Raw genomic sequence first — 26,021 nt, forward strand, 5'->3', positions numbered from 1 at the left:
TGGCACTCAGATACAGGACTCTGGCTGTGGTTGAAAAGCAGGAAAAGTACATCTAGTTTGAAATTAAATGACAATGAAGATACAACTTAAACCGATTTGTGCACGGAGCATATTCTTCGCTATACCGCGTCAGGATGACAGAGCGGTCTAAGGCGCTGCGTTAAGGTCGCAGTCTCCTCTGGAGACGTGGCTTCGAATCCCACTCCTGACATTAACGTTTCCTCCAGGTGGTTACGTTTCTCCAGCATAATGTTCAACTCTTGGATGAACCAGACCTCCCATTCAATGGGGAAGCGGTGGTCTCAGGACATGAGATTCCTGGTTAAATTCGCAAACCAGGACCCCACAGGCAGAAGGCCTGTCCGTGACTGGTTAATCTGCTCACTGACTACGGTTGAGGAATTAATATTCATACCAGGGCGCCGAGCAAAATGCCTCTTCTCTTCTCGTAAATAGCCTGTCTGGTTGGATTGTCGAGGTGACTCAGTTGACCTCTCCCAGAATTCATTTCTGCCGCATTTCCTCCTGTTTGCACACTTGAGGGGTTATTCGGCAACGTTTCTGTGAAAGCAGCACCAGAAGCAGCTGTGGAGAGAGATTACAGGCACCACGATACAACTGTCTAATTGGATCCATCACGCCGCTCAGGTCTTAGTCTCTCAATACGTTCGTGGGAGGAACAGGTAGGAGGCAGTTCGGTCTTTGATGATTGGAGCAAACTGATCAATTTAGCAGTGAGAAGCTACTTAATCCCCGAGCGGCTTGGAGAAGGTTGGCACTCTGATACAGGACTCTCTCTGGGGTTCAAAAATAGCAAAGGCACATTTAGTTTCAAATGAAATGACAATGAAGATATAATTTGTTGCACCCGATGATCATGAGTGATGTACGGTGGACATTGTCAACTTACTGGCCAGAAACTTCCGAACTCTATTTTTGTTTTAATGGACAGCTACAATCCACGTGTTTATTCTAGGGCACAGCAATGAATAAAAGTGAATCAGTGTTCAGCAGTTTCTAAAATCCCAGACATTCAGTTTGTTCCTATTGAGAACCCCATCCTCGATGGAAGCTTTTTCTCTAACAATTGGACCTCCGCCGCCTGGGAATACGGCAGCAATACCTCCAAGATCTGATCTGTAACAAAGTCACAGAATAATGCAATGTCCCCTCGTGACTGACCCTTCTCATGAGGGGAACAGGTGTTCCCTATCCGCCCTGTCTATACCTATCATAATCTAGCACCCATCGAACAGATCAACCCTAAGTCATCTCTGTTCCTGCAAGACAGAAAAAACAAGCCTCTCCAACCTCTCTTCAAATCTTCAATGTTCCATCCCCAGCAAAATCCCGCTCAATCGTATCTACACCCCATTCAGTTCAGTCACATATTTCCTGCCATGTGGTGACCAGAATTGCACGCGGTACTCCAGCTGTGGCCTCACCAACATTCCATACAACTACAACATGACCTGTCTGCTTTTGTAATCCATGCCCCGATTGATAAAGACAAATATCTCAGATGCCTTTTCCAGCACCCTATTAACCTGCCCTTCTGACTTGAGCGATCTATGGACAAACACTCCAAGGTCCCTTTGTTTCTCAGGGCTTCCCAGTGTCAGGCCATTCACATTAATCCTATAATAATATAATATTTTTTATTGTCACAAAGAGGCTTATCTTAGCACTGCAATGAAGTTACTTCGAAAATCCCCGACCAAAGGCATCATATCTTATTTTTCAGCGTAAAAATCCATCAGCCATTATTCTGCCCATTTGACCAGCACGTCTATATATTCCTGTAACTCAAGACCCTCAACCTCACTGTGAGCTTTAAACTCAGTGAAAGAATTTCATTCTCCTCTCGGAATCTGATCACCACCTCAATCCTAACATTCAGCTTTGGTGGGCAGACAAGACAACTTCCTTCCCGCAGCCCCCCAGCACAGACTGGAAAATATCCCAAACTCCAATCCTGCTGTTGACACATTGCTCCACCACTTTGTTCTCTTCACAAAACACCAGGAATCTCAGACCACATCTTGAGACCGTTGATTTCGTCTTCAACCAACACCTTGTCCCTGATTAATTCCATCTTGAAACGCGGGGTTCGACATTCCGAGGCACTCTGCAGACATCCGGTTTTTGGTGATGGACCAAAGGAGGCCGACAACCTGAAAGAAAGCCTCTCTCACAGCCCTGTGAGCGTGGCTCCATTAGACGGTTGGGTCAATACCTCAACGAGTTTAAGTTTCCCCAGCAAATCGCTCAATTCCAGGCAGATCCAACACCTCTCATTCAATGGGGAAGCAGAGACTTCAGGACATGAGATTCTAGCTGGAATCAGCACAGCAAGATCCCACAGGCAGAATCCCAGTTCAAGACTGCATGACCTGTTTAGTGACTCTGGTTGATGAATTAGTATTGATCCCAGGACACTGTGTAAAATTTATCTTCTTTTGTTGTAAATAGTCTGGCTGATTGGATTTTCGAGGTGACTCAGAAGACCTCTCCCAGAATCCTCTTGTGCCGCCTTTTCTGGATGAACTTCCTCCAGTTTGCACACTGAACGGGTTCCTTTGCTACTTGTCTGTTAAAACAGTCCCAGAAGCAACTGTGGAGAGAGATTCCAGTCGCCAGAATGCAACGGTCTCATTGGATCCATCCCGCCGCTCAGATCTCAGACTCTCAATATCTTCGTGTGAGGAACAGGTCGGCGGCAGTTCGGTCTTTGTTGATCGCAGAAATCTGATCAATGCAGCAATGAGAAGCTCCTTGACCCCCCCCCCCCCCCCCCCCAGCGGCTTGGACAAGGATGGCACTCAGATACAGGACTCTGGCTGGGGTTGAAAATTAGGAAAACTACATCTTGTTTGAAATGAAATGACAATGAAGATACAATTTAAATCGATTTGTGCACGGAGGATATCCGTTGTCACAGCGCGTCAGGATGGCCGAGCGGTCGAAAGCGCTGCGTTAAGGTCGCAGTCTCCTCTGGAGGCGTGGGTTCGAATCCCTCTCCTGACATTAACTTTTCCTGCAGGTGGTTACGTTTCTCCAGCATAATGTTCAACTCCAGGATGAACAAGACCTCACATTCATGGGGAAGCCGTGGTCTCAGGACATGAGAGTCCTGGTTAAATTCGCACCCTAGGACCCCACAGGATTCGTGTGAGGAACAGATCGGCGGCAGTTCGGTCTTTGTTGATCGCAGAAAACTGATCAATTCAGCAATGAGAAGCTCCTTGACTCCCAGCGGCTTGGACAAGGTTGGTACTCTGATACATGACTCTGGCTGGGGTTCAAAAATAGGAAAGGCACATTTAGTTTCAAATGAAATGATAATGAAGATATAATTTGTTGCACCTGATGATCATGAGTGATGTACGGTGGACAACGTGAACTTACTGGCCAGAAACTTCCGAACTCTATTTTTGTTTTAATGGACAGCTACAATCCACGTGTATATTCTAGGGCACAACAATGAATAAAAGTGAATCAGTGTTCAGCAGTTTCTAACATCCCAGACCTCCAGTTTGTTCCTATTGAGAACCCCGTCCTCGATGGAAGCTTTTTCTCTAAGAAATGGACCACCGCCGCCTGGGAATACGGCAGCAATACCTCTAAGATCTGATCTGTAACAAAATCACAGAATAATGCAATGTCCCCTCGTGACTGACCCTTCTCCTGAGGGGAACAGGTGCTCCCTATCCGCCCTGTCTATACCTATCATAATCTAGTACCCCTCGAACAGATCAACCCTCAGTCATCTCTGTTCCTGCAAGAGAGAAAAAAACAAGCCTATCCAACCTCTCTTCATATCTTAAATGTTCCATCCCCAGCAAAATCCCGCTGAATCATATCTGCACCCCATTCACTGCAGTCACATATTTCCTGTCTTGTGGTCACCAGAATTGCACACGGCCCTCCAGCTGTGGCCTCACCAACAATCTATACTACTACTACATGATCTGTTTGCTTTTGTAATCCATGCCCCGATTGATGAAGACAAATATCTCAGATGCCTTTTCCAGCAGCCTATCAACCTGCCCTTCTGCCTGCAGGGATCTATGCCCAAACACTCCAAGGTCCCTTTGTTCCTCAGGGCTTCCCAGTGTCAGGCCATTCACATTAATCCTATAATAATATAATATACTTTATTGTCACAAATAGGCTTATCTTAACACTGCAATGAAGTTACTGCGAAAATCCCCGACCAAAGGCATCATATCTTATTTCTCAGCGTTAAATTCCATCAGCCATTTTTCTGCCCATTTGACCAGCCCGTCGATATCTTCCTTTAACTCAAGACCCTCAACCTCACTGTAAGCTTGAAACTCAGTGAAAGGATTTCACTCTCCTCTCGGAATCTGATCACCACCTCAATCCTAACACTCAGCTTGGGTGGGCTGACAAGATAACTTCCTTCCCGCAGCCCCTGAGCACAGACTGGATAATATCCCAAACTCCAATCCTGCTATTGACACAGTGCTCCACCACCTTGTTCTCTTCACAAAATTCCAGCAATTTCATACCAAATCTTCAGACAGTTGACTTGGTCTTTAACAAACACCTTGTCCCTGATTAATTCCATCTTGGAAAGTGGGGCTCGACATTCCGAGGTACTCCACAGACATCCGGTTGCTGGTGATGGACCAATGGAGGCCTCCAACCTGAAAGAAAGCCTCTCTCACAACCCTGTGAGCGTGGCTCCATTAGACGGTTCAGTCAATACCTGAACGAGGTTAAGTTACTCCAGCAAAACGCTCAACTCCAAGGAGATCCAACACCTCTCATTCAATGGGGAAGCAAAGGCTTCAGGAGATTAGATTCCAGCTGGACTCCGCACAGCATGATCCCACAGGCAGAAGCCCAGTTCAAGACTGAATGACCTGCTCAGTGACTCTGGTTGAGGAATTAGTATTGATCCCAGGACACCGGGTAAAATTAATCTTCTTTTGTTGTAAATAGTCTGACTCATTGGATTGTCGAGATGACTCAGAAGACCTCCCCAGGAATACTCTTGTGCCGCCTTTTCTGGATGAACTTCCTCCAGTTTGCACACTGAACGGTTTCTTTGGCTACTGGTCTGTGAAATCAGCACCAGGAGCAGCTGTGGAGAGGCATTCCAGTCGCCAGGATGCAACTGTCTCATTGGATCCATCCCGCCACTCAGATCTCAGACTCTCAATATCTTCGTGGGAGGAACAGGTCAGCAGTTCGGTCATTGTTGATCGCAGAAAACTGATCAATGCAGCAATGAGAAGCTCCTTAAACCCCAGCGGCTTGGCAAGGATGGCACTCAGATACAGGACTCTGGCTGGGGTTGAAAAACAGGAAAAGTACATCTAGTTTGAAATGCAATGACAATGAACATACAACTTATCTCGATGTGTGCACGGAGCATATGCTTTTTCATAGCGCGTCAGGATGGCCGAGCGGTCGAAGGCGCTGCGTTAAGGTCGCAGTTTCCTCTGGAGGCGTGGGTTCGAATCCCACTTCTGACAGTAACTTTTCCTCCAGATGGTTACGTTTCTCCAGCATGATGTTCAACTCCAGGATGATCAAGACCTCTCATTCAATGGGGAAGCGGTGGTCTCAGGACATGAGATTCCTGGTTAGATTCGCACCCAGGACCCCACAGGCTTCGTGTGAGGAACAGATCGGCGGCAGTTCGGTCTTTGTTGATCGCAGAAAACTGATCAATGCAGCAATGAGAAGCTCCTTGACCCCCCAGCGGTTTGGAGAAGGTTCGTACTCTGATACAGGACTGTGGCTGGGGTTCAAATATAGGAAAGGCGCATTTAGTTTCAAATGAAATGACAATGAAGATATAATTTGTTGCACCTGATGATCATGAGTGATGTACGGTGGACAACGTGAACTTACTGGCCAGAAACTTCCGAACTCTATTTTTGTTTTAATGGACAGCTACAATCCACGTGTATATTCTAGGGCACGACAATGAATAAAAGTGAATCAGTGTTCAGCAGTTTCTAACATCCCAGACCTCCAGTTTGTTCCTATTGAGAACCCCGTCCTCGATGGAAGCTTTTTCTCTAAGAATTGGACCTCCGCCGCCTGGGAATACGGCAGCAATACCTCCAAGATCTGATCTGTAACAAAATCACAGAATAATGCAATGTCCCCTCGTGACTGACCCTTCTCCTGAGGGGAACAGGTGGTCCCTATCCGCACTGTCTATACCTATCATAATCTAGCACCCCTCGAACAGATCACCACTCAGTCATCTCTGTTCCTGCAAGAGAGAAAAAAACAAGCCTATCCAACCTCTCTTCATATCTTAAATATTCCATCCCCAGCAAAATCCGGCTGCATCATATCTGCACCCCATTCAGTGCAGTCACATATTTCCTGTCATGTGGTGACCAGAATTGCACACGGTACTCCAGCTGTGGCCTCACCAACATTCTATACAACTACAACATGATCTGTCTGCTTTTGTAATCCGTGCCCCGATTGATAAAGACAAATATCTCAGATGCCTTTTCCAGCAGCCGATTAACCTGCCCTTCTGCCTGCAGAGATCTATGCACAAACACTCCAAGGTCCCTTTGTTCCTCAAGGCCTCCCAGTGTCAGGCCACTCACATTAATCCTATAATAATATAATATACTTTATTGTCACAAATAGGCTGATCTTAACACTGCAATGAAGTTACTGCGAAAATCCCCGACCAAAGGCATCATATCTTATTATTCAGAGTTAAAATCCATCAGCCAATTTTCTGCCCATTTGACCATCCCGTCTATATCTTCCTGTAACTAAAGACCCTCAACCTCACTGTAAACTTGAAACTCAGTGAAAGGATTTCACTCTCCTCTCGGAATCTGATCACCACCTCAATCCTAACATTCAGCTTGGGTGGGCAGACAAGACAACTTCCTTCCCGCATCCCCCCAGCACAGACTGGATAATATCCCAAACTCCTATCCTGCTATTGTCACATTGCTCCACCACCTTGTTTCTCTTCACAAAACACCAGAAATCTCAGACCAAATCTTCAGACCGTTGATTTGCTCTTCAACCAACACCTTGTCCCTGATTAATTCCATCTTGGGAAGAGGGGTTCGACATTCCGAGGTACTCTGCAGACATCCGGTTGCTGGTGATGGACCAAAGGAGGCCAACAACCTGAAAGAAAGCCTCTTTCACAGCCGTGTGCGTGGCTCCATTAGACGGTTCGGTCAATACCTGCAGAATAGATAACAATGGGGGCCTCACGGTAGCATGGTGGTTAGTATCAATGCTTCACAGCTCCAGAGTCCTAGGTTCGATTCCCGGCTGGATCACTGTCTGTGTGGAGTTTGCACGTCCTCCCCGTGGGTTTCCTCCGGGTGCTCCGGTTTCCTCCCACAGTCCAAAGATGTGCGGGTTAGGTGGATTGGCCATGCTAAATTGCCCGTAGTGTAAGGTTAGTGGGGGGATTGTTGGGTTACGGGTATGTGGGTTTAAGTAGAGTGATCATTGCTCGGCACAACATCGAGGGCCGAAGGGCCTGTTCTGTGCTGTACTGTTTTGTTCTATTCTAAGTGTGAGAAATTTCTACGTCACAATTCTCTGGACATAGAGGATTCAAAATATTACATTTTTGAAAACACTCAACAGATCCTCTAGGAGCAGGACACAAGTCAAAGGGGAAAATCCATTGGATTTCTAGTGGAAAGATTTAACAACTGGATGATGACAGCTGAAATCAGCCCTCGCGTTACAATCTCTATAGATATTCCAGTGAATTGAAAACTGCAAAAGGCATACTTTTCGACTAGAAATCCAGCACATTTCCCACTGTTATGGAAGTTGTCAATCGCACAGATGGTCAAACGGAATATGGCTGGGCTGGGATTTTAATCCATATTTTTCTTTGGGGAACAGACACTTTCGCGCACTGAGTTACAGAGTGTGACGATGTTCAGCTAATCACAAAGAGTAGCAGGTCGGCTCAATGGTCTAGGGGGTACGATTCTCGCTTAGGGACTTTTGTTTGCGGTAAAATGCGAGAGGTCCCGGGTTCAAATCACGGACGAGCCCAGTTTTTGGGGTGGAGGTGTTGATCTTTCCAGGAGCCGGAGCTCTTCCCAAGAGCCGGTGAAGACTCGAATGGCCGAATGACATCCTTCTGCACTGTGAATTCTATAATTCTATGAACACTGGTAATACTTTAGGTATCTGTGAAAAGAGAAATAGTTAACATTTCACATCCTGACCTTTCATTGCAATGACCTGTTTCTCTCTCCACAGAAGCTGCCGGATCAGCTGAATATTTCCAACATTTTCTGTCTTTGTTTCAGATTTGCAGCTTCCGCAATATTTTGTTTTTGGGTCTTTCCTGCCCTCAGTTTTATTGCAGGTCTCTCTGGCTGTGGCTGTCGCTGATTCGGCCTGACATTTACAATCTATCATTAATTGTCCGTAAAAATTGGGGGGGGGGGCGGTGGGGTGATTCTGGAACCGCTGCAAGTCCATATGGTGTATGTACACACACAGTGCTGTTAGGGAGGGGTTCCAGGTTTGGGTGGTGTCTCGCGGAGGAAAAGTCAATGTCAGGAGTGAAATTCGAACCCTGACCTCCAGAGGAAACTGCGCCCTGAACTCGGCTGCCCTGACGTATTTGAAAGGTTAGGTGCGATTAGGACGGAATCGGATGCTCTTTCCGAGGGTCGGTACCGACTCGATGGGCCGAATGGCCACCTTCTGCACTGGAGGCATTCTATGATTATTGAAACAGGGTGAAAATGGCAGCATCAGGACACAAGGACAAGTTAAGATCGCAGACCAGAGCAATTGTCCTATGTAATGACACATAGAACAAGAGAAATAATTAGATAAATACATTTATTGTGGACTGGTGACATCTGCTGGCTGAACGGGAGCCGGAAGACACGGACACTTTCATTCAGGAGCATTTTAAATTGGAGTGAAATAACTTACGCAAAGTATGTATTTGTTACGAAACAGTTTATCAAATTAATCTAAAGAAGCAAAAGGACACAAGCCCAAACAGTGAGCGCTGGTGGTATAGTGATGAGCATAGCTGCATTCCAAACAGTTGACTCGGGATCAATTCCCGGCCATCGCAAAAACAAGTTGGATATTTCTGCCCCACTATCTGAGTAAGTGAAACAACTTTTCGCTCAGAATTTATGCGCAGGTCAGCCGGGGAATGAAATATGAATTTACCAATTTTTTTTACAGGGTTTCAGTGTGGACAGTGTTCGACTATTAACCGCCCCCACCCCCACCCCACCCCACTCAACCCACGCCCCCACCAGCCGTCAAACAAAAGTTAAAAATCGCAGCATTTTTACTTCGCGCTCACGAAGTGGATCAAACAGAAACACAACAGACACGTTGCAGACGAGGATGGGATTTGAAGCCACGTGTACAGAGCAGAATGGGTTATTGTGCATCACCTTAACCACGTGGTACAGCTGCTTTACTTCATGGCCCTTCAATATCCCTCAATCTGACTTCTTTGAGTTTTTTTCGCCGTTGGGTGTAAATAAAACATGAATCTATGAGGGGAAACACTAACTGATCAGCAGTTTGGCTTGTGGCGCAACGGTAGCGCGTCTGACTCCAGATCAGGATGTTGCGTGTTCAAATCACGTCAGGCCCAGTTAGGTTTTTTGCAGCTGGTTTCAGGAATTTATCTCTGTGTGGGAATGTTCCCGAAGTGACTCCGTTCAAAACCACAATGCTGGTCATTTTTTCCGGACATTTCAGATTTACCCGCTCAGTTTATATTTTTGAGCAGTTCCATCAAACATTATCAAACATCAAACATCAGTAAGAATGGACCCCAACACCTCCTCCACAATAGCCCCGCAAAGGCTGCTTAGCCCCGTACTCTACTCCCTGTACACAGACGACTGCGTGGCAAAACTTGGTTCCAACTCTATCTACAAGTTTGCTGACGATACGACCATAGTGGGCCGGATCTCGAATAACGACGAGTCCGAATACAGGAGGGAGATAGAGAACCTAGTGGAGTGGTGTAGCGACAACAATCTCTCCACCAATGTCAGCAAAACTAAAGAGCTGGTCATCGACTTCAGGAAGCAAAGTACTGTACACACCCCTGTCAGCATCAACGGGGCCGAGATGGAGATGGTTAGCAGTTTCAAATTGCTAGCGGTGCACAATACCAGAAATCTGTCCTGGTCCACTCACGTCGATGCTATCACCAAGAAAGCACAACAGCGCCTATACTTCCTCAGGAAACTAAGGAAATTCGGCATGTCCACATTAACCCTTACCAACTTTTACAGATGCACTATAGAAAGCATCCTATCGGGCTGCATCACAGCCTGGTATGGCAACTGATCGGCCCAGAGCCGCAAAGAACTTCAGAGAATCGTGAATACCACCCAGTCCATCACACGATCCTGCCTCCCGTCCATGGACTCCATCTACACCTCCCGCTGCTGGGGGGAAAGCGGACAGCATAATCAAGGATCCCTCCCACCTGGCTTACTCACTTTTCCAACTTCTTCCATCGGGCAGGAGATACAGAAGTCTGAGAACACGGACGAACAGACTCAAAAACAGCTTCTTCCCCACTGTCCCCAAACTCCTAAATGATCCTCTTATTGACTGACCTCATTAACACTACACCCTGTATGCTTCAACCGATGCCAATGCTTATGTAGTTACATTGCATATCTTGTGTAGCCCTATTATGTATTCGCATGTGATTTCTTGTATTTTCTGGAATTTTGTTTAATTCCCTTTTCGTCCATGTACTGAATGATCTGTTGAGCTGCTTGCAGAAAAATACTTTTCACTGTACCTCGGTACACGTGACAATAAACAAATCCATTCCAATCCAATCCATTAGGAAACTCCGCCAGCTTAGTTGGTGGAGCGTAAAACTCTACATCCCAGGGTCGTGCGCTCCAGCACCAAGTTGGGCGTTTCCATATTACTATCTGAGAGTATTGAACCAAATGTTTGGGCAGCACGGTAGCACAGTGGTTAGCACAGCCTCTTCACGTCTCCAAGGCCCCAGTTTCGATTACCGGCTTGCGTCACGTTAAAATGATCTCACTGCTCATGGGTGAGACCAGAAGTGATGGGCAGTTAAAAACAAGAATGTCGCGTTTTTCGGACGGAGATGAGGAAATTTGTCACTCTCAGTGAGCTGTGCGACTTTGGAACTCTGCCTCAGGAATCGGCGGAAGCGAATCATTGATGACCTTCAAGGCGGAGATGGGGAAATTCTTGTTCAGCAAATAAATCAAAGGTTTATCGAGGTTACGTGCAAACATTGCATTCAGCCAGTTACCTGAGTGCACAAGCGTGCGGTTTTGTATTTGATATATCAGTTCCTCACAATGGTGAAACAGTCTTCAAATGTCGTTCTCATTTTTTCACGTGTTCTCCTCTGATATATTCGCTGCAATAACTTCTCTGGGCACAAATCACGGCAGCACAAGTGGTTCACAGCGCCAGGGTTCCAGGTTCGATTCACTGTCTGTGCGGAGTCTGCACCTTCTGCCCGCGTCCGCGTGGGTTTCCTCCGGGTGCTACGGTTTTCTCCCCACAGTGCGAAGACGTGCATTAGGTGGATTGGCCATGCTAAATTGTCCTTAATAACCATACGGGACCAGTCTTTCTAAATAGAAACCTCATTCCGGCCCTGGGTCCCTGCCCGTGTGGAGTTTGCGTCTTCTTCCCATGACTGCGTGAGTTTTACCGCCACAACTTAAAGATGTGCAAGGTATTGGCCACGCTAAATTGGCCCTTAATTGGAAAAATAGGGTTCTCTAAATTTATACAGAAATAAGTAAATAGAAACGCCGAGCACAAAGGCAAAGCCGTCACAAAATCCTTAAACAGAAATAGACAACGTTGGATAACTCGGCTGGTCTGGCAGCATCTGTGTAGAGAGAAACAGAGTTACAGTTTCCAGGCCAGTATGACCCGGCTTCCCATTCTCTGTTTCCCTCTCCACAGCTGCTGCCAGACCTGCTGAGATTTTCCGGCATTTTCTGATTTTATCACGGGAATACCCGCCAGCTCTGGGTGACTGACATGGACACGGTGGGCGGAATGGCCTCACCCTGTGCTGTAACCATTCTGTGATTTTATTATTCTAAGCTGTCCCCGTATTTGAAACCTTCTATTCCTGTATCATTCTGGTGAATCTGCATTGCCGCCGCTACATTAAAGTTCGGAATACATTTTTGGAATCCCCTCATTCCTCTCCTTCAGCAGATTTTTGCCGTATTCGGAGAAAACAGGATGAAAATTCGATGATGATGGGATGCGCTCCGGCAGCACAACGGATCAGCAGTCCGTCGCTTGAACACTCGGCCACCTCATCCCGCAACCGCGTTACTCAAATCAAAGGTTTATCGGGTCCAAGCAACCATTGTATTCAGCCAGCTGCGTGGATGCCACAAGCGTGCGTCTGTTTTTACTTGAGGATAAATTCAGAATCCCACATCATGAGCAAACAACCATTAAATACCGTGACCGTTTCTTCACGTGTTCTGCAGTGATTTATTCGCCGTAATAACTTCCCTGAATTTCCCGATTTCAGTCAATGACACCATCCGGGCTCGTCAGGGATTTGAACCCGGACCCTGGCATTTTATCGCAGCTGAGAATCAATGTCAATGTCAGGAGTGGGATTCGAACCCTGCTCTCCAGAGGAGACTGCGACCTGATGTATCCAAAAGTTCAGAGGGGATTGCGCCCAGTTGGGGGGCGCTTTCCGAGGGTCAGTGCAGACTGGATGGGCCGAATGGTCTCCTTCTACACTGGAGGGATTCTATGATTACTTAAACAGGGTGTAAACGGCAGCATCAGGACACAAGGACAAGGTAAGGTCTCAGGCCAAAGCAAGAGACTTACGTATTGACACACAGAACATCGGAAATAAATACATTTATTGTGGACTGGTGCCATCTGCTGGCTGAACGGGAGCCGTGCGTCACGGACACTTTCATTCAGGAACATTTTAAATTGGAGTGAAATAACATAAACATAGTAAGACTTTTTTTTACGAAACAATTTATCAAATGAATGCAAAGCATCAAAAGGATTCAACGTTGGACAGTAAGTGATGGGGGTATCCTGGTGAGCAGAGTTGCCTTCCAAGCTAGTTGAACCGGGTTCGATTCCCGATCAACGCAACAATAAATTGATTGGAAGCATTTGCGTGATTTCGTGGATTTCGAACTGGAGAAAGTGAGGTGGCTGGAGGCAGGAATCTTCGCTTGTTGTAAATAGTCTGGTTGGATTGTTCACATCCGTCTGAATGGGGAAATTGTGATCTCGGTTTCTATTGTGGTTTATTATTGGATATTGTTACATATCCTTATTGCCCCTCTGTAGGTATTCCTGTAAAATTTTATATAATCTTTACCCCTTCTCGCTGTTAAAGGGTTTGAAAACACTGAAAAGCTACTGGTTCTATCTTTACCAAATGACATGACTGTTAATAAAACATAACTCACTCCAATCAGTGGAGATGTGATATTGGCATCAATAATACTCACACACCACAGCAGATGTTGTCTGTTTTCCTCAGAGTTAGTCAATCGACGAGCTTCCCTATTTTGCTACTTTGAGCGTCACAATGTTGTAATGCTGTCTGCTTCATTCCTGGGAACAATGTCCGGATCATACAGGAAGCAAGACTTTGATACTAATTTACTGAAAAGAAAAGGCGGATGTGCTGCAGGGTGACAGCGTCATGTTTGCTTTTGGTGTGAGTAAGAATATAAATAGCAGAGGATGGTTTCGATCCATCGACCTCTGGGTTATGGGCCCAGCACGCTTCCGCTGCGCCACTCTGCTTATATCCACTTTGTTCGCAATTGCTGCTCAGCCGTGGCCAGATACAGATGCACCTGCTCCATTTTTTTCCTCAACGAAAACCCACGTGTTGTGAAGCTCACCCTGGCTGGACAATAACACAAACATCAGCACGGCTGTAACAGACAGAGAAAGACACACAGAAAAGCAGGAAGAGACTATCAGGGCACTCACACAATGCCACACAGAAAAGGTGTCGAGCAAACCAGCAGGATACTGAGATGGACAAACTGGTTATTTAGGAAAAAGGGGTTTCCGTTGCACAAAGATAGGCAATTAAATGTATTTCCTGCTGTGTAACTGTACTCTCTGCTGTGTAACTGTTCTCTGTGCTGTGTCTCTGTTCTCGCTGTTGTGTAACTGTGCTCTCTGCTGTGTACCGGAGCCCTCTGCTGTGTCACTGTGCTCTCTGCTGTGTCACTGTTTTCTCTGCTGCGTAACTGTTCTCTCTGTTGTGTCTCTGTTTTCTCTGCTGAGTAACTGAGCTCTTTGCTGAGTAACTGTTCTCTCTGTCGTGGAACCGTGACTCTGCCGGTGACAGATCTTCACTGTGGTTGTCTCAACTCACTCCCTGTTGTGGAAATGTGTTCCGGTTGTGGAAATATAATCTATCTGAAGCAGAACCTACCTCCGCCATTACTGAAACGAAATTCTAATCCCAGATTTATCAAATCTTCTCACGAAAGATTAGTTGAGGCATCTGGAGTCCGAGTCCAGGGCAGAACCTTGTGTTCCTGTTATCAAAACAGATCGTTCACCTAAACATGCTCAGATAACGATGAGGAAGCGCCCAACGTGGGACTCGAACGTACAACTCTGTGATTATGAGTCCCATGGCTCTACCGACTGAGCTAGCCGGGTTGCTTCCGAAAGCGTCCTTAACCCTCTTAATGGGGAGCTTCGAATTGCTAAGCAGCGAACTTTGTGTTCCACACTTCCTAAAATTCCGATTAATTCTTCGGTCGCTGGGAGCAGGTCTCGAACCTGGCACAAGGACTTCGCCCCCTCAGCCCGCTACTGACATAGAATCATAGAATCCATACAGTGCAAAAGAAGACCATTCGGCACAACGAGCATTTACTGACCCTCCGAAGGCTCACGCACCTGCCCTCCACTGGAATATTGGGTCCGATGGAGAAACTCTACTCCCCACTTCCAACCCCTGAAATCCGCCCCCCTCTCATGAATGGGGTGCAGGATCGGAGGGTCAGTGCAGACTCGATGGGGTGATTGGCCTCCTTCTGAATTGTACTGGTTTCTATGGGAACAGATATGATCACAGTATTTATTCTCATGGGATAAGCATTGGCTCGTATGTCCCAGGCGCTGGCCGCGTGGCCTAATGGATAAGGCGTCAAACGTCGGTGAATTTGATGATGATATCAAAAGTTTACAGGTTCGAGTCCTGCCGCGGTCATTTTATACAGAAAACCGGTGGAACTTGCTGACAGCCGAGTTTTCCTTCCTCAGCTCAAAGTTCCACATTTCCATCCAAACATTGCAGGGCTTTTTTTGGAATATCATTTTTTGTAACATTGTTCATTCAAATCGCTCTGATCCTAGTATTTTGTTTAGCCCCCGATGCTTCCACAGTATCTGTTTGACTTGGATATAGCATAGAATAAAATATTATGTATCAATCTGTTCAATACAATTCTGCGGAGGAAATTCTAATATAGTCAGGAAGACAGACAGCCATAGAGCCATAGATATTTGCAGCATGGAAACCGCCCTTCGGCCCAGCTTGTTAATGCCGCCAAGTTTCTATCACTAAGCTAGTCCCACTTTCCCGCATTTGGCCCATATCCCTCTATACCCACCCTCACCATGTAACATTCTCACTGATTTTAAAAGACAAAATTATACCCGCTCCTCTCACTGCCTCAGGCAGCCCGTTCCAGATGTTCCTCATTATCTTATTTATGCTCCACGTTATTTCACAGACCTCTACGACATCATCCACAAGCCAACTACGCTCCAGCAAAACAAAGTCCCAGCCTATCCAGTCTCATCTTTTCACTCAGACCATCAAGTCCTGGTTGCATTCTTGTAAATCACTTCCGCGCTCTTTCTAGTTTAACAATGTCCTTATGAAAATAGGCTGACCAGAACAAAACACAATATTTCATGTGTGGTCTGATCAATGTCTTGTACAACTTCAACAAGACGTCCGAACTCTTATATTCAACATTATGACCTTAAAACCGAGCATGCTGAATGCCTTCTTCACCACCCTGTCCATCTGCGACACCACCTTCAAGGAGCTGTGAACTTGTACCCCTAGCTCTGTTTGTTCTGTAATTCCCTCCAACCCCCTCCCATTAACTGAGTCGGTCAATCCCTGATTTGATCGAACCAAATTGCGTCACCTCACATTTATCCAAATTAAACTCAATCTGCCATTTATCGGCCCACTGGCCTAAGATGTTTAACAATCAGCTGAATCAACTGATTTTTGTTCAGAGGGATGAAAGATTATGTCACTGGATTGGGAATCCAGAGGTCTAAACTAATCTTTGGGACACGGAATAAATCCCACCATTCAAATTCACTGATGTAATAGATTTGCGGGGGGGGGGGGGGGGTGGTTGACAGGGTGGATGCTGAGAGGTTGTTTCTCCATGTGGGAGAGTCGAGGACCAGAGGGAATGATCTCAGTGTAAGGGGCCGCCCAGTTAAAACAAAAATGTTGAGTAATTTATTCTCTCAGAGTATAGTGTGACTGTGGAAATATTGTTTTTAAACGAATAGGTCTGTCGAGGCTGCGGACGTTAAGATGGTCAAGATTTAATCAGTAAGGGTTATGGGGACGATGCGAGAAAGTGGGTTTGAGGATTATATCAGACCAGTCAGAGACTCGTTGAATGTTCCTGATGGTGGGGTGCTCAGAACCAGGGGTCACAGTCTGAGGATATGGGGTAGACCTTGCTGAACGGAGAAGTGTATACATTTCTTCACCCAGACAGTGGTCAACCTCTGGAATTTGCTCCCACAGGAAGTGGTTGAGGCAAAACCATTGTATGTTACTTACTTGAGAAAGGACGTACTGGCGCTGGAGGGTGTGCAGAGGAGATTCACTAGGTTAATCCCAGAGCTGAAGGGGTTGGATTATGAGGAGAGGTTGAGTAGACTGGGACTGTACTCGTTGGAATTTAGAAGGATGAGGGGGGATCTTGTAGAAACATTTAAAATTATGAAGGGAATAGATAGGATAGATGCGGTTGTTTCCACTGGCGGGTGACAGCAGAACTAGGGGGCATAGCCTCAAAATAAGGGGAAGTAGATTTAGAACTGAGTTTAGGAGGAACTTCTTCACCCAAAGGGTTGTGAATCTATGGAATTCCTTGCCCAGTGAAGCAGTTGAGGCTCCTTCATTACATGTTTTTAAGGTAAAGATAGATAGTTTTTTGAAGAATAAAGGGATTAAGGGTTATGGTGTTCGGGCCGGAAAGTGGAGCTGAGTCCACAAAAGATCAGCCATGATCTCATTGAATGGCGGAGCAGGCTCGAGGTGCCAGATGGCCTACTCCTGCTCCTAGTTCTTATGTTCTTATGTTTCCAGGAAACGGTTCGATAAAGCACGTGGGGCGAAGGCGATCAAACGATATGGGAGGGTGAGGTTGGGGGATCAGCCTATTGAGTTGGATGATCAGCCATGATCATAATGAATGACAGAGCAGGTTTAGGGCCGAATAGACTCCTCCTGCTCCTATTGTCGAAGTTTCTATGTTCCTAAGAGTGGCAAATTCAAGGCAGCCGATGATCTGCACCAGAACAGACAGTAAGACGGATCATTGATCATAAACAGACAGTGAGAGAATACAACACAATAAACACAGGGAGCAACAATGGGAAGTTATAAATCCATTCGCTTGGAATGTTCAATGTCGTTTGGAGTCGATAACACCCCGAATGATAAGGAGATTAAATTGGAATTCCCGCCATTTTAGCATCTGCGAGAGAAAGGAGAAACGGTGACAACAATGTAGGAAGGAAGAAAAGAAAGGATGGAACTGCTCCCTTGTACTTGGGTCACTGCTGGTCCACAGTTTGTAACATCTCAACGATTAAAAACAAAAGGAAATAAAACTCTATCATTCGTGGATTCAATCAGATTCGGATTCATTTTGAACTCTAAAGGCTAAAGTGTTTCTCACAAACTCAACGGATTGAGACATTTGAGAACAAATTGTTTTTCCTGTTACTCTTCTATTCGATGTAACTCCACAGAAAGTAAAGAAGGAAAGGAGAGAGGGAGCGAATATTCTGTTTCCTTTTTATGATTCTCTTCTGATCTTCACTTTAGAACATAATCAAGGTGTAAATGTGGAAATCTGACAGTATTAAGAGTTAATCTTCGACAGGATGTCTTCTGGCGCACGATAGTGCGTCTGAATGCCGATCCGAAGGCTGCATGTTAAATCACGTCAGCCTCACAGAGTTTCTCTGCTTGTTCCAGGATGTTATATCTGGATAAGTTAATTGTGTGGGCAAGTTCTGAAAATCACAGCAAAGAGAGGGAGTGAAGTATGTTGTGAAGAGGACAGAAGCAGCTTATAGACGGATACAGAGAGGTTGAGTGAGTGACAGAAAGCTGGCAGCTCCAAAGCAATGTGTAAAAAGCGCAGGGTTTCGCTTTGGCAGGTAGAGTAAAAATAAACAGAGCTTTACTTCCATGTCCAACGGCTGCAGAATTACCAGGGATCCCGGTTTCCTCGTGCATCAGTCACGTAAACTGAGTGTGTCAGTGCAACAAGTAATTAAGAAAGTGAGTAGAATTCTATCATTTATTACGTGAGGAATTGAAAATAAAAGTAATGGCGTTATTCTTGAGCGGTACAGTGAATTGTTGAAACCGCATCACAGGATCAGAGAATTGTTACGGCGGAGAAAGAGGTCATTTGGACAATCGTGTTTGCACCTTTTCGGCAAACAAGCATTACCAGTTAGTGCCATTCCCCTCCACTTTCCCCGCATCTCTACACATTGTATCTATTCAAGGAATCACCTGATGCTCTCTTGAAAGCTTCAGTTGAACCTGCCTGCACCACACTTCCAGTCAGTGCTTTCCAGACCCGAGACACTGGTTGTGCAAAATTGCTTCTTTTTCAAACATCACATTTGCTTCCTTTGCAAATCAACTGAAATCTGTGCCCTCTCGTTCTTGCTCTTTTTACTCGGGGGAAATGTGTCTCTCTATTTACTCCGCCTGGCCGCCTCATGATTTTGAACATCTCGATCAAATCTCCTCTCAGCCTTATCCTCTCCAAGGAGAACATTCCCAACAACTCTCATCGATCATCATAAATGGAACAATTCCTGTAAACATTTGAGAAAGGGTCATGTGGACTCGAAACGTTAGGTACTTTCTCTCCCTTCAGATGCTGCCAGACCTGCTGAGATTTTCCAGCATTTTTTTTTTGGTTCCTGTAAACCTCTCCTGCAAACTCCCAATGCGTTCAGAGCTTTCCTATATTGTGGCTCCCAGAGCTGTGGAAAATATTCCATCTGATGTCCTAACTGGTGTCTTGTACCAATTCAGCATAACCTCCTTGCTCTTGGTCTCTTTTCCAGCAATAAAGCCCAGAATAAGATTTGCTTTATTTCCTGCTATATCCACCTGTCCTGCTACCTTCAATGATCTATACACATATGCACCCCATTCCCTCTGCTCCTTCATCCCTTAAGTATTTTACATTTCTCCACAAAAATGCATCATTTCACACGTCTCCACATTGAAAATCATCTTATATCGTTTGAGGTTCTCGACTGTTCTCGTCTCAGTTTACAAAATTTCCAGGTTTTGTACCATCCCCAAACTTTGAAACAGTTCCGTATAAACCATAATCTAGCACATTGGCATATATCAGGGAAAGCAAATTTCCCAAACTTTGAAACTGTTCCGTATAAACCATAATCTAGCACGTTGGTATATATCAGGGAAAGCAAATGTTCCAAAAGGAACCCATGTGGAACACTACAAACCTTCTTCCAGTCCGAAAAGTCTCTATTGACCATTTAATTATGTTTCTTATTAGTCAACCACATTTATATCCATGTTGCTACTGTCCCTTTGATTCCAGGAGCAATAACATTTCGCTGATTCTGTGCAGTTTTGGTCTCCCTATTTCGGGAACGATGTAAATACGTTGGAGACGGTTCAGAGGAGGTTTCCTCGATTGGTCCCAGGAATGAGCGTGTTTTCTATTGAGGAAAGGTTAGACAGACTGCACTTGTTTCCAGTGGAGATGTGAAGAGTAACAGTTGATCTGATTGAAGTCCATCAGATTTTGAATGGTCTTGATAAGGTGGACGTGGAAAGGATGTCTCTGCTTGAAAATGAAAAAAATGAAATGAAAATCGCTTATTGTCACGAGTAGGCTTCAAATGAAGTTACTGTGAAAAGCCCCTAGTCGCCACATTCCGGCGCCTGTTCGGGGAGGCTGTTGACGGGAATTGAACCGTGCTGCTGGCCTGCTTGATCTGCTTACAAAGCCAGCGATTTAGCCCTGTGCTAAACAGCCCAACTTGTGGGTGAGAGCAGTACTACTGGGCAGTGAAAAACAAGGATGTCTCCCTTTCCGGACGGAGATGTGGAAATTTCTCACTCTCAGAGAGTTGTGCGGCTTTGGAACTCTGCCTCAGGAGGCGGCGGAAGCGGGACATTGATGACTTTTAAGGTGGAGATTGAAAGATTATTGTTCAGCAAATAAATCAAATGTTTATCGGGGTTACATACAAACATTGCATTCAGCCAACTATATGGATCCGCAAGAATGCGTTTGTTTGACTTGATATATGAGGTTAAATTCAGACTCCAACACCATGGTGAAACGGTCTTTAAATGTCGTGTTCGTTTCTTCACATATTCTGCACTGATATATTCTCTGGAGCTCAAACCTGCGACCAGAATAAGAGACATACGGGCCCAGTGTTTGCCGTTGCTGAGTAATCACTGTGCAATGGTCACTCCGAACGATTCTGTCATGAATCTGCTCCTCACGTGTTCTCTTTCTGAACCTGCTGAAGGCTGAGCTGACACATTGGAGGTGAGGGCGAATCCTATCTGCTGGACCTGCCTTTTTCCATTGGCGGCTTCCGGTCATGGAAAACGGTCCACGTTTTGCACGATCTCGCCTTTTTATTCTGTGTGCTATTCTCTGTGAGTGTTGACAACGCAATTCAGCTCTTGGACTGAATCATATTTCAGTCAGTGGTGTGTGGAAAGTAGGTTTCAGTCTGTGGAGCTCTGTCTCCCATACTCTATATCTTCAGAGTGACCATTGTACAGTCCTTGTGGAGACAAGGCCCCATCTTCACATTGAGGATTCGCTCCATCGGGTTATTTGACATTACCACCTTCCGAAATGTGATCAAATTTGAAACATAATTCCTGTATATTTCAGTCTCTTACGCTATATGGCAGAGTCAGTTTCATTCCATATTTGTAATATTCTGGTACGTCAGAGGATTGTTGCAAATCTTCTGTAACACTGTGTCTATGGTATTCGATTAAATCGCTTAGCGAGAGTCTCTGGACAGTATGAGAGTATATCATTCACAGCAACATAGAATATACAGCGCAGAATGAGGCCATTCGGCCCGCCGAGTCTGCAGGGACCCACTTAAGCCCTCACTTTCATCCTACCGCTGGAACCCAATAACCGCTCCTAACCTTTTTTGTCAGTACGGGCAATTTATCATGGCTAATTCACCTAACCTGCAGGTCTTTGGACTGTGGGAGGAAACTGGGGCACTCGGAGGAAACCCACGCAGACACGGGGAGAAGGTGCAGACTCCGCACAGACAGTGACCCAGTGGGGAATCGAACCTGGGACCCTGGTGCTGTGAAGCCACAGTGCTATCCACTTGTGCTACCGCGCTGCCCACTCAGTATTCTTCATTCTTTGAAAATCTGTGTGAAGGCCGAACTAAATCTGTAATGTTCAATCTCTGATATTGTTACTGAGTGGATAAAATCATTATGTTGTTTGCCAGTCTCCGTTACAACGTCTGCGTATCCGAATCATGACAAAACTTTCATTGGCATTGCGCACGCACGTGTGTGTTTGGGTGGGGGCTGTAAATAGGCATTTAGGGTGATGAATAAATCTTTAACTGTCAGTCTCTAGTGTGACATGTGAATATTGGATTAATTCTCCATCTGGAGTATCTGTTGCTGTGTGTGGCTGTGTTGTATAATTCTGTGAATCTGAGCCGGATGCTGTGTCTGAATTTAAGGTTGTTTTATTTGGTGTACGAGGATTAATTCAGATTCAGATAACACGGTGAAACAATATTCAAATCTCGTGTTTATTTCTTCACGTGTGCTACAGGGATATATTCTCTGAGATAATTTCCCTAGAGCTCAAAACTGCTCCCAATTTCAGTCACCACCGCGATTGCACAGATTTTTTAAAAAGTTGCTTTGCGGGGCTCGTCCGGATTTAAACCCGCGACTTCTCGCATTTACATCAATGAAAACCCTGAGCAAGAATCATACCCCTGGACCAACGAGCCGCCAGCTCATGTTATGTCACTCGGGGCAACTTTTAATTATGTCCCAAAGCCCATCAGTTTCCCCACACAATTAGAAATCAGAAATGTGAATGAACAATGTGACATTTATCTCTCTGTTCTGGAGATGGTCAGAAGCAGTGATGTCAGTTTCACCACTCGCCAAGTCGGCCTGTGGATGCGCCTCGCCAATCACGTGGGTAATGTAGTTCTGCCAGTCAGTGGGTTCAGTTGGCACTTTAGGAGAAATTCGAAGTCATCATGACTTCATCAGTGGCCTCGTGGTTAAGGTGTGAGTGACGTTAATCATGATGTGATCAAATTAGTGTCTGTTTCAGTCTTTCCGCGAGGGGTTTTCATGCTGAGGAGAAACATGTTGGACATGGTCTGGGAATGTTTCATTCCGGTCCATTCCCAACATTCCTGTCCTGATGGGATGTGCCTTTCCTTCCATCGTTGCGGGATATTTTATGAATATTGATTAATTGTCATTTATTAAGAGTTGTTTTATATGTTTAGTGTAGTTTGTTTTAAAAATGTTAAATCTCATCGCGATAAATTTTTAATTTCATTCCCCAAACAGCCATATTGGGTGAAACCCTTCAATGAGAGGCAAAGGGAGCCCCGATCATTTGTGTGGTCAGTGGTTTGTTTATGAAGCTGAGTAAATATTCGGGATCAGAGCCGCTGCGAGCGGGGTGCGAACCTGCGCGGCGATACAATAATGTGGGTTTGCCGTTTGTGTCCACACATCTGGATAGGAATGGAGCTGCTGCTGCCCGGGGAGCTGGACAAGCAAAAGTCACAGATATTGAGCAACTCCACCCGCTCCAAATAGATTCCCCAAATTACTGAAGAAAGCAAGCGCTAATCATATTTTAAGGAACTATGGCAGTCTCTCTGAAAACAATATACCAACACCTCTCAAAGAGTCGATTTGTTATAACTAATTCAACATGAATCGTTTCAATATCAGCCGTAATTCATTACCAGATCTCAGACAAGCGCTGACTGGTTCGAATTCTCCTTCACTTTCCAAGGTCCGGCTCAATAAACTCAATCAGAGACCCATGATCTGCTTTCCTCCTGTTCTCAGACACACCCACTTTCCACAAGGGTTTTCTAACTGGTTTTCAGAGTAAGAGTCAGACTTCAGTCACCTCGTTCTCTCTCGATCCCTTTATCTCAGAACCACCTCACAACCAGGAATGGAACTTCTGACAGAGCCAAGAATTGAATAGTTTGTCGATCCTTCCACTGATTCAGGACCGTTCGTCACCAGGACGTATTTGTGGGGCTGTTTCACTCTGCATCCAATCGGAGAAGCACACAAACTGAGTGAGGGAGAGAGAAAGAAACAAAGAAACAGATGGAGAGACAAAGGAAAGAGAAAAGGATTTTTAAAAACATGTTCCATTTCTGCAACGATCTTTGTACCCAGAAATACATTCAGCTGAATGAAACCAAACCACGTTTCCATTCGCTGCCGTTGCTGCTTCTCCTTCCAAACGTTATTATTTATTGATATTTCCTTAAAAAACGATTAATATGTTACTGATCTCGACTGTTAACAGACAACCAATCGAAAACCCGATTGATTCTCGAGTCAGCGGTTCGTGTGAGGAATTGAACAAACATCTTGAATCACAGTCAGGGTTCGAACCTGCGCGGGGAAACCCCATTTGGATTTCAAATCCAACGCCTTAACCACTCGGCCATCGCAGCTGCGCTGCACGTTAGTCATTTGGGCGATATAAAAAATTCTAAAACCAGCCTGGAATCACTCCATTGTTCCATTCAAGCGATCAGCGGAGCCGCGGGGATTATTTGAGGAGGGGCTGAACCTTCGTGCAAAATGACCATTGGGTTTGGAGGGAAGCATTGAGAGACTCGAAAACCTCAGCTCCCTAAACGCACAATTTCACTGATTAAATAGTTTGTGGAACAACATCAGTGACACGGGAAATATATTAGAAATTCATGTTTCTTTTCAAATGGAACGGACCACACTTCCAAGTCTGGAAGAAAATTAAAATAATGAAATCTAGAAATTACAGTACAGAAGGAGACTTATGCAGGCCGAATGGCCACGTGATGACGCAACTAAAATGATGACGTGTCATCATTCCAGAAGTTCTCCCCGGATCGCGATTGAAGAACAAGCCAGGAGGAGAGTGGCAGTATGGAACAAGGATCACCCTCCTTGTATTATGGATTCTTAGGATCCAAAGTGCAGAAGGAGGCCATTCGGCCCACCGAGTCAGCACTGACCCTCCGAATGAGCGTCTCACCTAATCTCCCCAAGAAGAGGTTTAATAATTAGATTAGCAACAGCCCGGCTAGCTCAGTCGGTAGAGTATGGGGCCTTTAATCTAAAGGTACTGGGTATCACCCCCATGTTGGACGCTTGCATATTATTACCTGAGAACATAGAGCTGAATGAAACGTATTGATAGCAGGAACGCAAGTTTATGTTGCTGGACTGGGAAACCAGAAATCTGAACGAACCTGACGTGACAACATTTAATAAATCTGGAATTGACATTTCGTCTCAGTAATGGGACAGAAAGGTTCTACTTCAGACGGATCATATTTCCACAGCTAGGAATACATTTACACAACAGGGAATGATTTGACACAACCACAGTGAAGATTTGTCACCGGCAGACTCATGATTCCGACAGAGAGAACAGTTGCACAGCAAAGAGCACAGTTACACAGGCGAGAGAACAGTTACACAGCAGAGAGCACAGTTACACAGGCGAGAGAAGAGTTACACAACAGAGAGCACAGTTGCTCAGCAGAGAGGACAGTTACTTGGCAGAGAAAACAGTTACACAGCAGAGAGAACAGTTACTTGGCAGAGAAAACAGTCACACAGCAGGGAGTACAGTTACATAGCAGAGAGAACAGTTACGCAGCAGAGAGTACAGTTAAACAACAGGAAATACATTTACAAACATGGCCTCTCTGTGTGCAACAGAAAATACATTTTCCTAAATAACCAGTTTTTCCATCTCAATATCTTGCTTGTTTGCTCGGCACCTTTTCTGTGTCATTGTGTCTGCGTCCTGACAGTCTCTTCCTGCGTTTTTGTATGTCTTTATCTGCCTGTTCCAGATGTGCTGATGTTACGTATTAATCCCACTTTTCCCAAACAGTAATTGTGATTTATGGATACAGAAAGACTTCCACACTGACATTCAGTACCAATGCCTGATAGAGATTGAATCCCACCATCACTTACAGTACCAGCCATTGACTCATAATGAAGGAATCCTGCTCTCACAAACTGTTCCAGAGACTGAGGTGCAGAGTGTTCCCTCCACTCGGGAACACTACCTGTGATTTACAGATACAGAGCAAATCTCAGTCAGGTGAGTGGCAGAGTTTGATGGGTACGACATGTATTCCACAATCACCTTCTCTGCGCCACATAACAAGATGCAGTCGACACTCGGTGTCTGTGGTCCAGATGTTGTTTTACCAAGAGTTTTACAGAAGAACCGGAACACATTTACACAAGATCAGGGTATACGACGTTGGAGCAGATTAGGCCATTCAGCCCATCGAATATGCTCCGTATTTCAATGAGATCATGAATGATCTGACATAATATGACGTGTTATCGTGAAACATTGTCACAGTGGCTACCT

At 45.3% G+C, this 26,021-nt stretch overlaps 5 non-coding genes across 5 annotated transcripts; 3 read left to right on the forward strand and 2 right to left on the reverse strand.

Moving 5' to 3' along the window:
- The first annotated feature begins 2,944 nt into the window (after positions 1–2,944).
- trnal-aag lies at positions 2,945–3,027 on the forward strand. Its single transcript has one exon. It is a non-coding gene; the product is annotated as a tRNA-Leu (tRNA).
- Positions 3,028–5,424: 2,397 nt separating this feature from the next.
- Positions 5,425–5,507, forward strand: trnal-aag. Its single transcript has one exon. It is a non-coding gene; the product is annotated as a tRNA-Leu (tRNA).
- Positions 5,508–9,568: 4,061 nt separating this feature from the next.
- Positions 9,569–9,640, forward strand: trnaw-cca. The gene has a single exon. It is a non-coding gene; the product is annotated as a tRNA-Trp (tRNA).
- A 4,118-nt stretch (positions 9,641–13,758) lies between these two features.
- trnam-cau lies at positions 13,759–13,830 on the reverse strand. Its single transcript has one exon. It is a non-coding gene; the product is annotated as a tRNA-Met (tRNA).
- Positions 13,831–24,005: 10,175 nt separating this feature from the next.
- trnas-uga lies at positions 24,006–24,085 on the reverse strand. The gene has a single exon. It is a non-coding gene; the product is annotated as a tRNA-Ser (tRNA).
- Between the last annotated feature and the right edge of the window lie 1,936 nt (positions 24,086–26,021).

Source organism: Scyliorhinus canicula, chromosome 31 (assembly GCF_902713615.1).
Source record: "Scyliorhinus canicula chromosome 31, sScyCan1.1, whole genome shotgun sequence".
NCBI lineage: Eukaryota > Metazoa > Chordata > Chondrichthyes > Carcharhiniformes > Scyliorhinidae > Scyliorhinus > Scyliorhinus canicula.